Consider the following 12415-nt stretch of genomic DNA (forward strand, 5'->3'; position numbering starts at 1 on the left):
CTTCAGGACTGTAGTGGACACTGAATACACTAGCCTAGCTATCAATTTCCCTATGAAATCAGCAGCAGCTACACTGTCCCTCCTCTCACAAACAATGCAGCTTCCGAATGAATCTAAAATGGCTGCTGTCCAGGAGCTGGGAGGGTCTGGGAGGGAGTGTCTGCTGCTGATTGGCTGAAATTTTCTGCAGACTGTGAGATACAGGGTCAAAGTTTACTCAATGATGACGAATAGGGGGCGGATCAAACATCGCATATGTTCGCCCGCCGCTGCGAACGCGAACAAGCTATGTTCGCCGGGAACTATTTGCCTGCGAACAATTCGCGACATCACTACTAATCAACCTATTAACCCCTAAACTGTCGTCCCCCATATCCCAAATACTAAACTAAACCTATTAACCCCTACCCGCTGCCCCCACATTGCTACAAACTAAATTAAACTATTAACCCCTAAACCTAACACCCCCTAACTTTAAATAAAAGTTACAATATAACTACCTTAAAATAAATAAAACTTACCAGTGAAATTAAAAAAATACAAAGCTTTAACTATAAATAAACCTAACATTACTATTTAAAAAAAAAAAATGATACCAAAAATAAAAAACCTAAATTACAAAATTTTAAAATCCTAATACTACAAAAAAAACTAACTTTACAAAAAATAACAAACTTCTAAAATTAAACAAAATAAAATATAACATTACAGAAAATAACCAACTAAAATTACACAAAATAACAAAAATTAACATTATAGAAAAAAAAAATCCAAAATAAAAAAGTTAATCCTAATCTAATACACCATTTAAAATAAAAAAGCCACCCCAAAATAAAAAAAGCTACCCCAAAATAACAAAAACACACTTTACAAAAAAACTGCGCTAACCGAAAATTACAATATTAGGCTTTAAACACCATAAAACTGTTTAGGACACTTTTGTTGTTATATTGTGTGAATTTCACAAATATATTCAAGAGCATATTCAATGTCTTAATACTTTAAAATAAATTATTAATAGCCTTGAGATAGAGATGAATATATTTTTAATTATAAAAGATGGATATATATAATATTCATAAAACAAAATAATTACAACACCTGATAAAAATATACTGACTTCGTATCACCTTAATGACTCAGGGAGTATGGTAGATTTAATTATCATCAGAAACTCTTTGCTTCTCGTTGATGTAAACTCTCTCCTGATTTTTCGCGATTGTGGTGCTGCTTCACAATTCACTGAACACTAAGGAGTGTTCAGTCAACAACGGCACTGGAAATAGTAGAAAAGAGAGCGCAACCATGACTCAAGGTAAAATGTTTTATATTTCTACTTCGAGCATGTGTATAAATTGCACTTACAAGATATATGAAATAAACACGCCTTTAGAACAACACACAGTTTGCGGCATCCGGTTTCCAAACAGCTGATCCTGCTTTCGCCAGTATATCCCTATAGCATGTGAAGTCCGTCACTGGCAATCTGGTGGTCTCTTATCGTTAATGCAACAGTGATGTCTGTGACTTTGTCCTTGTCGTCTACACGTTTCGTCCGACTTCTGCGGAATTTCTCAAGACTCTGGACGCCGACTGTGCTGTTCACGGGGATCCTCTTTTCAATGTTGATAGCTCCTCCTTTTGGCTCTGACTAGCACCAATCATCTATCAAGCCTTCACACGCCCACTAATCATGTATATCGGGCGTGTGTGTAAATATGTGCAACATAAACAAGTAAGTTCATAAGGATTCTCATCTATATTACAAACCAGACAATGTATAAATATTAAAAAAAAAATATTTAATATACCAACTTTCCTAAAATATGCTAAAATCACGCCACATTTACAATACAATTTATTCACTCTAAAACTGACAATAATAAAATTCAAACTTGATTTTATACATAATAAATACAAACTGCATGAAACATAATAATAATAAAAACCACTTTTTTGGGTCACACTTCATAACGACCAAATTCATATAAAGTTTTTTACTTGGGTATGGATTTACTACACAAAACATAATAATAAAACCACTTATTGAATCACACTTCTTATTTCATAACGACCAAATTCATATAAAGTATCTTACTTGGGTATATATTTATACTACACATTCGTGTTATGGTATCATAACGCTAGATTCCTCTATTGTACAGCTACCTCATTTTCGGGCTCAATTTTAATTGTATGCTGCCCTGTCTATGATGAATTCTAAAGTGTTCAGATACACTATCGGCTAGATTTAGAGTTTGGCGTTAGCCATCAAAAGCAGCGTTTATGGGATCATAACGCTGCTTTTTACCGCCCGCTGGTATTTAGAGTCAGCCAGGAAAAGGTCTACCGGTCACTTTCTTTCTGCGACTCCAGGCTACCTCAGATCCCCTTACGTCAATTGCATATCCTATCTTTTCAATGGAATTTGCCTAACGCTGGTATTTGGAGTCTTGAAACAAGTGAGCGGTAGACCCTCTACCGACAAGACTCCAACCGCCAAAAAAAGTCAGTAGTTAAGAGCTTTATGGGCTAACGCCGGAACATAAAGCTCTTAACTACTGTGCTACAAAGTACACTAACACCCATAAACTACCTACGAACCCCTAAACCGAGGCCCCCCCACATCGCAAACCCTATAATAAAAATGTTTAACCCCTAATCTGCCGACCGGACACCGCCGCCACCTACATTATAGCTATGAACCCCTAATCTGCTGCCCCTAACATCGCCGACACCTATATTATATATATTAACCCCTAATCTGCCCCCCCAACGTCGCCATTACCTAACTACACTTATTAACCCCTAATTTGCCGACCGGACCTCGCCGCCACTATAATAAATGTATTAACCCTTAAACCGCCGCACTCCCGCCTCGCAAACACTATAATAAATTGTATTAACCCCTAATCTGTCCTCCCTAACATTGCCGCCACCTACCTACAATTATTAACCCCTAATCTCCCGCCCGCAATGTCGCCGCTACTATAATAAAGTTATTAACCCCTAAACCTAAGTCTAACCCTAACACCCCCCTAACTTAAATATAATTTAAATTAAACAAAATAATATTCCTATAATTAAATAAATTAATCCTATTTAAAACTAAATACTTACCTATAAAATAAACCCTAATATAGCTACAATATAACTAATAGTTACATTGTAGCTATTTTAGGATTTATATTTATTTTACAGGCAACTTTGTATTTATTTTAACTAGGTACAATAGCTATTAAATAGTTAATAACTATTTAATAGCTACCTAGTTAGAATATTTACAAAATTACCTGTAAAATAAATCCTAACCTAAGTTACAATTAAACCTAACACTACACTATCATAAAATTAATTAAATAAACTACAATTACCTACAATTACATTTAATTAAATAAACTAAACTATAGTACAAAAAAAAACAAACACTAAATTACAGAAAATAAAAAAAGAATTACAAGAAGTTTAAACTTATTACACCTTAAAAAAATAATAAAATGCCCTACACTATTCTAAATTACAAAGTAATCAGCTCTTTTACCAGCCCTTAAAAGGGCATTTTGCGGGGCATTGCCCCAAAGTAATCAGCTCTTTTACCTGTAAAAAAAAAATACAACCCCCCAACATTAAAACCCACCACCCACATACCCCTACTCTAATCCATCCAATCCCCCCTTAAAAAAACCTAACACTAGCCCCCTGAAGATCTCCCTACCTTGAGCCGTCTTCACCCAGCTGAGCCGAATTCTTCATTCAATCCGGGCGATGTGGTCCTCCATCCGGGCGAAGTCTTGATCCAAGCGGCAAAGAAGAGGTCCTCCATCCGGGCGATGTCTTCCTCCAAGCGGCAAATAGAATGCGAGCTCAATCCGATTGGCTGATTGGATCAGCTTATCGGATTGAACTTCAATCTGATTGGCTGATTGAATCAGCCAATCAGATTTTTCCTACCTTAATTCTGATTGGCTGATAGAATCCTATCAGCCAATCGGAATTCGAGGGACGCCAATCTTGGATGACGTCCCTTAAAGGAACCGTCATTTGTCATTAGTCCGTCGGGGGAAGGTGGATGTTCCGTGTCGGCGGTCTGAAGATGGAGCCGGATGAAAGTAGATAGAAGATGCCGCTTGGAGGAAGATATCGCCCGGATGGAGGACCTCTTCTTTGCCGCTTGGATCAAGACTTCGCCTGGATGGAAGACGTCATCGCCCGGATTAGATGAAGAATTCGGCTCGGCTGGGTGAAGACGGCTCAAGGTAGGGAGATCTTCAGGGGGTTAGTGTTAGGTTTTTTTAAGGGGCGATGGGTGGGTTAGAGTAGGGGTATGTGGGTGGTGGGTTTTAATGTTGGGGGGGTTGTATTTTTTTTACAGGTAAAAGAGCTGATTACTTCGGGGCAATGCCCCACAAAAAGCCCTTTTAAAGGCTGGTAAAAGAGCTGATTACTTTGTAATTTAGAATAGGGTAAGGCATTTTTTTTATTTTGGGGGGTTTATTATTTTATTAGGGGGCTTAGATTAGGTGTAATTAGTTTAAACTTCTTGTAATTCTTTTTTTATTTTCTGTAATTTAGTGGGGTTTTTTGTACTATAGTTTAGTTTATTTAATTAAATGTAATTGTAGTTAATTGTAGTTAATGTATTTAATTAATTTAATGATAGTGTAGTGTTAGGTGTATTTGTAATTTAGGTTAGGATTTATTTTACAGGTAATTCTGTACTTATTTTAACTAGGAAGCTATTAAATAGTTATTAACTATTTAATAGTTATTGTACCTAGTTAAAATAAATACAAAGTTGCCTGTAAAATAAATATAAATCCTAAAATAGCTACAATGTTACTGTTAGTTATATTGTAGCTATATTAGGGTTTATTTTATAGGTAAGTATTTAGTTTTAAATAGGAATAATTTATTTAATAATAGTAAATTTATTTAGTTTAATTAAAATTATATTTAACTTAGAGGGGTGTTAGGGTTAGGGTTAGACTTAGGTTTAGGGGTTAATAACTTTATTATAATAGCGGTGATGTTGCGGGCGGGAGATTAGGGGTTAATAATTGTAGGTAGGTGGCAGCAATGTTAGGGAGGGCAGATTAGGGGTTAATACAATTTATTACAGTGTTTGCGAGGTGGTAGTGTGGCGGTTTAGGGGTTAATACATTTATTATAGGGGCGGCGAGGTCCGGTCGGCAGATTAGGGGTGAATAAGTGTAGGTAGGTGGTGGCGACGTTGGGGGGGGGCAGATTAGGGGGTAATAAATATAATGTAGGTGTTGGCGATGTTAGGGGCAGTAGATTATGGGTTCATAGCTATAATGTAGGTGGCGGCGATATCCGGAGCGGCAGATTAGGGGTCAATAGTATAATGCAGGTGTCAGCGATAACGGGGGCGGCAGATTAGGGGTTAATAAGTATAAGGTTAGGGGTGTTTAGACTCGGGGTTCATGTTAGGGTGTTAGGTGTAGACTTAGAAAGTGTTTCCCCATAGGAAACAATGGGGCTGCTTTAGGAGCTGAACGCTGCTTTTTTGCAGGTGTTAGGTTTTTTTGCAGCCAGCTCAGCCCCATTGTTTCCTATGGGGATATTGTGCACAAGCACGATTTTTCCAGCTTACCGATGACTTAAGCAACGCTGGTATTGAGGGTTGAAGTGGAGCTAAATTATGCTCAACGCTCCCTTTTCTGAGGCTAACACAGACGTTCAGAAAACTCTAAATACCAGCGTTGTTTTAATGGTGCGCTGAAAAAAAAACCCTTGTTAGCACCGCGGGTCTTTACCGACAAAACACTAAATCTAGGCGTATGTGTTTTCAACCCTTTTTCTATATTGCTTATGTGCTCATAACATCTCCTTTTTATTTTTATTTTGTTTCTACCTACATAGATACTCCCACACTTACAGGTAAGTCCATATACTGCGTATGTAGATTGACAAGTGCCTCTAGATGTAATGGGTACCGTTTTTGTATTGTTCCAGTTCATAATGGAATCCCGATTCCATAAGATAGGACACATACAACAATTCTTACGACCACATTTATATGTCCCTGGTTTTCCAGAGACCCATTGGTCCAGGGTGCCAGACCTCTTACCTTTCCCTAATGTGGATCCTTTACGTTTAGATGGGGCTAATAAGTTCTTAAGATTCTGGTTCTTTTTGAACACTAAGTGCTCTATTTATCATTCCAATTCTCCTATATTTTCTCCTACAAGTTCTCATGAGAAATAATTCTCCTATTTATCATTCAAAAATACTCCTAAAATTGGGCAAGTGCGACTGTAAAATTCTCCTACTCTGTTCTAACTCTCCTTGGAGAACATGTTCTCCAAAAAAAGGGTTAAATTAGATCTTTTTAGTCGTATTTCATATAGTTCTCCTCATAATTCTCCTAGTTACAAATGTATCATTTATATTCTCCTGTGGAGGACTGAAAGTTCTCCATAGTTACAGTGGAGAACAGCATTAGAAATCTATTCTCTACCAGTTGTAGAAGCAGTTACACACAAAAAAGGGCTCTACAAGGTGCAAAAATGATCTATAACAAAGCACAATAATAATGGTTATTGGAGCGCAAAAATAATTTATGAGGGAATAAAAAAATATATATAATGGAGCACCAAAATATTATATAACAGAGCACAAAAATGATATCTATTGGGGCATAAAAATAAGATATAAAAAAGCGCTAAAATTGAAGCACTAAAACAATGAAAATGTAGATCTATTTTCTTATATGAAAGTTTTCTGAAGAGGGGTGTTAACAAAGCTACTAGTAAGGCTGTATAAAGATTTCTATTGGTTTATATATGATTGACATGGAGAATAGTTGCTTATTTTTAGTGATAAATAAGGAGAAGATACTAATCCGACTGGAGAAATTTATCATTAGTTCTCCCCAGCTCTCCTCAGCTCTCCCCAGCTCTCCCCAGCTCTCCCATGGAGAAAAAACAACTTTTTTATGATAAATATGGGCGCACATGTGCTCCTCTCCTAAAGGAGAACTGATAGGAGAACAGAAAGGAGAATTCCCCAAATGATTGATAAATGGAGCCCTATGTGTCAGGGTTCAGCCTGGAATTGAACCTGGGACCTGTCTCTATTTCTGCAGCTATTATTTCCCAGCCTGTTGTTTTACCACTATGCCACCAGAAAAGGAATATTGTGTTTTTCTGTTTGCTGCAACTTTGGCTCTCTGGCTCCACCTGCTTGCCAGCTGAAAGAAATCATTTAATTAGCAGCCTGCTTTATCTGGGAGGTTTGTTTGCAATTTTGGGCATTCACATTAAGTGTGATACTCTGAAAGACTCTCTGCTCCTGTATCCTGTGGAAAATACAGATTTAATGGATTTCCTCGTTCCTGATTTCTGCTTCAATTACGGACTACTCTTCTGGATAATCCCTTGGCACTGTGTTTCATTTTGGGACTGATTTCCTGGCAATTGATCTTGCCTAAAACTCTATTTACTAAAGACTGACTCAGGTATTGCTCCAACTAGAAAATTCAACTTCAGAGACTTGCTACTAAGTTGCTGTTGATTTCCAACTACTGCTTATAACATCCTGAAAGCTACAAACTGCAACTTCAAAAACGTTTATTTGTATCAAGGTATTGTGCTCTGAATCTCTAATTCTCACAAGACTTATTTTCCTCTCAATAACTAGCAGCGACACATTTTTTTTATAAAGCACCAGTCTTGTGAAAACACAGTGTGAAGACTTTAAACATTGTAACAAGCTGAAAAGGCTTTAGAGGAAAACTCCTCCCCTTTCTTACTTTTATTTTTTGCAGCCTGCTAGTTGTTTGCTTGTTTCCTGATACTACAAAGTTCCAGTTGCAGTCTATGCAAATATCCTGTTTGTTTCTACAAAGTTCCATTTTGCAGTTTATGCAAGTTTCCTGTTTGTTTCTACAAAGTACCAGTTTGCAGTTTATGCAAATTACCTTAAAGTACCAGATTGCAGTTTATGCAAGTTTCCAGTTTGTTTCTACAAAGTACCAGTTTGCAGTTTATGCAAGTCTCCTTAAAGTACCAGTTTGCAGTTTATGCAAGTTTCCAGTTTGTTACAACTGTGTCCAGTCTACAGCATATGCAAGTATCCTGCTTGTTATTACAAAGCTCTGCATTCTTGCCGGTTATTACAAAGAACTGTCAACCTATAGACTTTTTCTTATCTAATTGCATATCTCTACATTGCTTTATCCTATAAATAAAACCATCTCCTTTATTTCCTAAAATGCTGTACCTGTTTAATTATGCCTAAAAGGAAAGACTCACGCAGACAAAACACAACATTAACCCCAAAACCTGACACCTCTGCACAACAGATCCTTACTCCTGAACCTGCTCCCTTGCAGAGTTTGACACTATGTTTGGTTTTTCTTCAATAACATCTTTTAAAAGGGGACCAGCCTTCAGAATCCCCCAATGTTTATGTAAGATCTTTTTGATAAATCCTGCCCCCTCATTATATGTAGTGATGAATCTTATTGTATTATCACGAGCCTCTTTATGTCTAATACTGCCCTTACCAGAATATAATAATTCTTTACATTCGCATAAAACGCATTAGTTTCCCTAGCTTCACCCACTAATGTACTATTATATTCTTTCTCTAGAAACTTTTTCTCTAGGACATCGGCGTCTCTATTATAATTGTCTAATTTTGTGCAATTCCTTCGAATTCTATGGAATTTTCCGAATGGGATGTTCTGTTTCCATGTACTCATATGTCCACTATTAGCATTCAAGAAACCATTACTGTCTGTGGGTTTTCTATAGTTCCTTACCATTATTGAGCTTAACACATGATCAACAAAAAACTCAACATCCAGAAATTCTATTTTTTCCTTGGACATTTTACCAGTAAAGGACAAATTGTGTTCATTATTGTTCATGTGTTTAACAAATTCTTGGGCTATTGTTATATCTCCTTGCTATATAATTTATCGATGTATCTCAGATACTTGACTATATTGCTAACATAAGGGTTATTATTCCACACTTTTAAATCCTCAAAATAGGCCATATAAATGTTATCATATGATGGTGCCATTGGAGTGCCCATGGCAGTTCCTTGGATTTGTCTATAATAAGTTCCATTGAAATTACAATAGTTATTGCACAAAATGAACCTAATACTGTCCTCTATGAACTCTAAATGTTTCATAGACATACCGCTATTCATTCCTATGCATTTGAAGGCCTTAATTCCTTTCTCATGAGGTATATTAGTATATAACGCTGTAACATCGCAAGTTATCCACGTATATTCCTCTTCCCAATGTAATTGTAAAATAACATCTACAGTATTTTTGATGTAGGATCTGATATTCTTGACCATAGGCTGCATAGGTCTATATATGTGGATAAGTTGCTTGAAATAGATTCTATGCCGGAAATTATGGGCCGGCCAGGTGGTTTCAGTGGATCTTTATGGATTTTAGGGATATGGTAGAAAATCAGGATTTTAGGGTGGGAGTTGTATATGAATCCAAATTCATCATTATTCAATATACCCTCACTTTTCGCTACCATTAACATATTAAATAAACTTATTATATTCTACAGTAGAATCTTTTATCAATTTTATATATGTACTCTTGTCATCCAGTAATCGATTAGCTTCATACAAATAATCTTCTCTATTTTGAACTATAATCCCTCTGCCTTTATCAGCCTGTCTGATGACTAACTGATGATCATTCTTTAATCTATTTAGGGATTGTCTTTCATGAATTTTTAGATTATCCTTGAATTTAAATTTCTTATTATATGTCCCTGAATCAAAGTTCCTATTTAGCTCTTCTGTGAGAACTGCATTAAACACTGGGATATAATCCCCCTGCGTATGGGTGGGATTAAACGTAGAAGGGCGTTTAAAGTTACTATGTGTAATTTCATTTTCAATTTCATGCAAACTCAAATTCATTAGATCCTCTACTTCAATGTTTGTATTATTGCTGCCCCTATCAGTTTGTGTAGAATCTAACTGTCTTAGAACTTTTAGGGTCTCAAGATCTTCCTTATCCCAAGTGTTCTCTTTCCTATCTTTCATTTCTATTATTTTATAATGTTTGGCATTTTTAGCATAATACCTTTTTAAATTTAATTTATGTACAAATTTCTGCAAATCAATGTACGTCTCAAATGTATTAAGAAGTTTTTTGGGGGCAAATTGTAACCCTCTATTTAGTATTAATAAATCTGAATTTGTTAATTCCTCATTAGACAAATTGAAAATATTATCTTTCGCTTTTTTTAGAAGTTGTTCCTTTCCCTCTGTTTTTTTTGGCTCGTTGGCCGCCTCTCTTTCCTTGTTTAGTTCCCATTCCTTTTTTTTTTTTTTTTTTTAAAACACATACAAAGACAATTACACAAACGTACATAAATGACATGAATCACCTTAAAAACTATAGGTAACCGATCTCCTCATAGGCCTGAACACAAAAGCAACCAAGAAAGGAAATCATACTAACTCTGTTCTCAGCCCTTTGCCCCTACACCAGGGGAAATGGAGAATCCCTTGTTAACTTTTCCCAAATAACCTTTGCTTCCTTGGGAGTTTCATAATTATTGTTATACAAATAAAAATATTCTTAATTTAACAAATTTTCATTAACTTTTTTGATCCACTCTTCTTTTGTAGGGGTTTCTACTGTTTTCCATTTACTTAAAATTAAACTCTTTGCACTATTAAGCATAATTTGGTATAGGTATCTTCTAGGTTTATTACTTTTAAAATCCAAATTATTTAATATTGCTGTGAGGAAGTTATTCAATTTCTTCCTATCTTCCTTGCTATCTATTACTTGTAATATATTGGCCCAAAAGGGCTTAATTCTTGGACAGATAGCTACAATATAATTAATAATTACATTGTAGCTATTTTAGGGTTTATATATATTTTACACGTAACTTTGTATTTATTTTAACTAGGTACAATAGCTATTAAATAGTTAATAACTATTTAATAGCTACCTAGTTAAAATAATTACCAAATTACCTGTAAAATAAATCCTAACCTAAGTTACCATTACACCTAACACTACACTATCAATAAATTAATTAAATAAAATACAATTATATCAACTATAATACAATTAAATACACTAAACTATATTAGAAAAAAATCAAACACTACATTACAAAAAATAAAAAAAATTACAAGAATTTTAAGCTAATTACATCTAATCTAAGCCCCATAATAAAATAAAAAAGCCCCCCAAAATAATAAAATTTCCCTACCCTAAACTAAATTTCAAAAGTAATCAGCTCTATTACCAGCCCTTAAAAGGGCTTTTTGCGGGGCATTGCCCCAAAGTAATCAGCTCTTTTACCTGTAAGAAAAAGACCCCCCATTACAACCCACCACCCACACACCCCTACTCTAAAACCCACCCGATCCCCCCCTTAAAAAAACCTAAATCTAACCCCCAAGTGGTCCTTACCTGTCCTTTAGCAACTGCCGGCGCCGTATATGGGATAGCTCGATGTGCAAGGTCAAACTACGGGCGGCGCAGGTTTCCACGCTTGCGCCGAAACCTGCACCGTATATCGGATCGCACCCCAGTATGGCAACTCTGGCTAAACCTTTTGCAGTATGGTCTCCATGAAAAGTATGTTTGAGTTGATTGCTATAAAACTCCTGTATTAAATAACTTCATTTACATCTAAATTGTTTTACATTTCATTTATGTTCGAATTGTTATTTGAAACTTTTGCTTCCATGTTATTATTTCTTAGATACCTTTTTTTTTTTTTTTTAAAGTGTATGTTAAAAGAAACATATTGAGAGCTGGATAATATTATCACAAGCTATCTGTGATGATAGTCTGATTTCTGCCGTTTTGCCTTTTTTTTTCGGGGGGGGGGCTGAAGGTGTGTAGCGTGCTCCAATGATTGCTGCCCCCTCTATGCTGACTGGGATGTTTCATTTCAGTGGGTGTGCAAGTTCTGTTTTGCAAGTATATTGTATACACTATAGACCACAAATGCCACCCACCCTTACCATCTCATACAGCTGTCATCAAACACTGCAAAGCATGACAAAAATTGTTAATATTTTATAAAGTCACATAAATAACATGTTGAAAGTTTCCTTTAATATGTGTTTGGATGTAGAGGATACTCTTAAAAACTTGATAGGCCACTAATAAGCTATTAACTGCATTTTGCAATTTTATGTTATTCTACATCTGGTTTACTCAGGGGCGGATCCAGAGCTCAATATCGGGAGGTGCAATAAGACAGATGATCTTGTTGCAAAGTGAACTATCAACGTTTTCCAGAAATACTTATAACATGTATTGTCTTAAAGGGAAACAAAAGTCAAAATTAAACTTGCATGATTCGGATAGAGCATTTCATTTTAAGGCACCTTTAAATTCACTTCTTTTTTCAAATGTGCTTCATTC

Source organism: Bombina bombina, chromosome 10 (assembly GCF_027579735.1).
Source record: "Bombina bombina isolate aBomBom1 chromosome 10, aBomBom1.pri, whole genome shotgun sequence".
NCBI classification, from domain to species: Eukaryota; Metazoa; Chordata; class Amphibia; order Anura; family Bombinatoridae; genus Bombina; species Bombina bombina.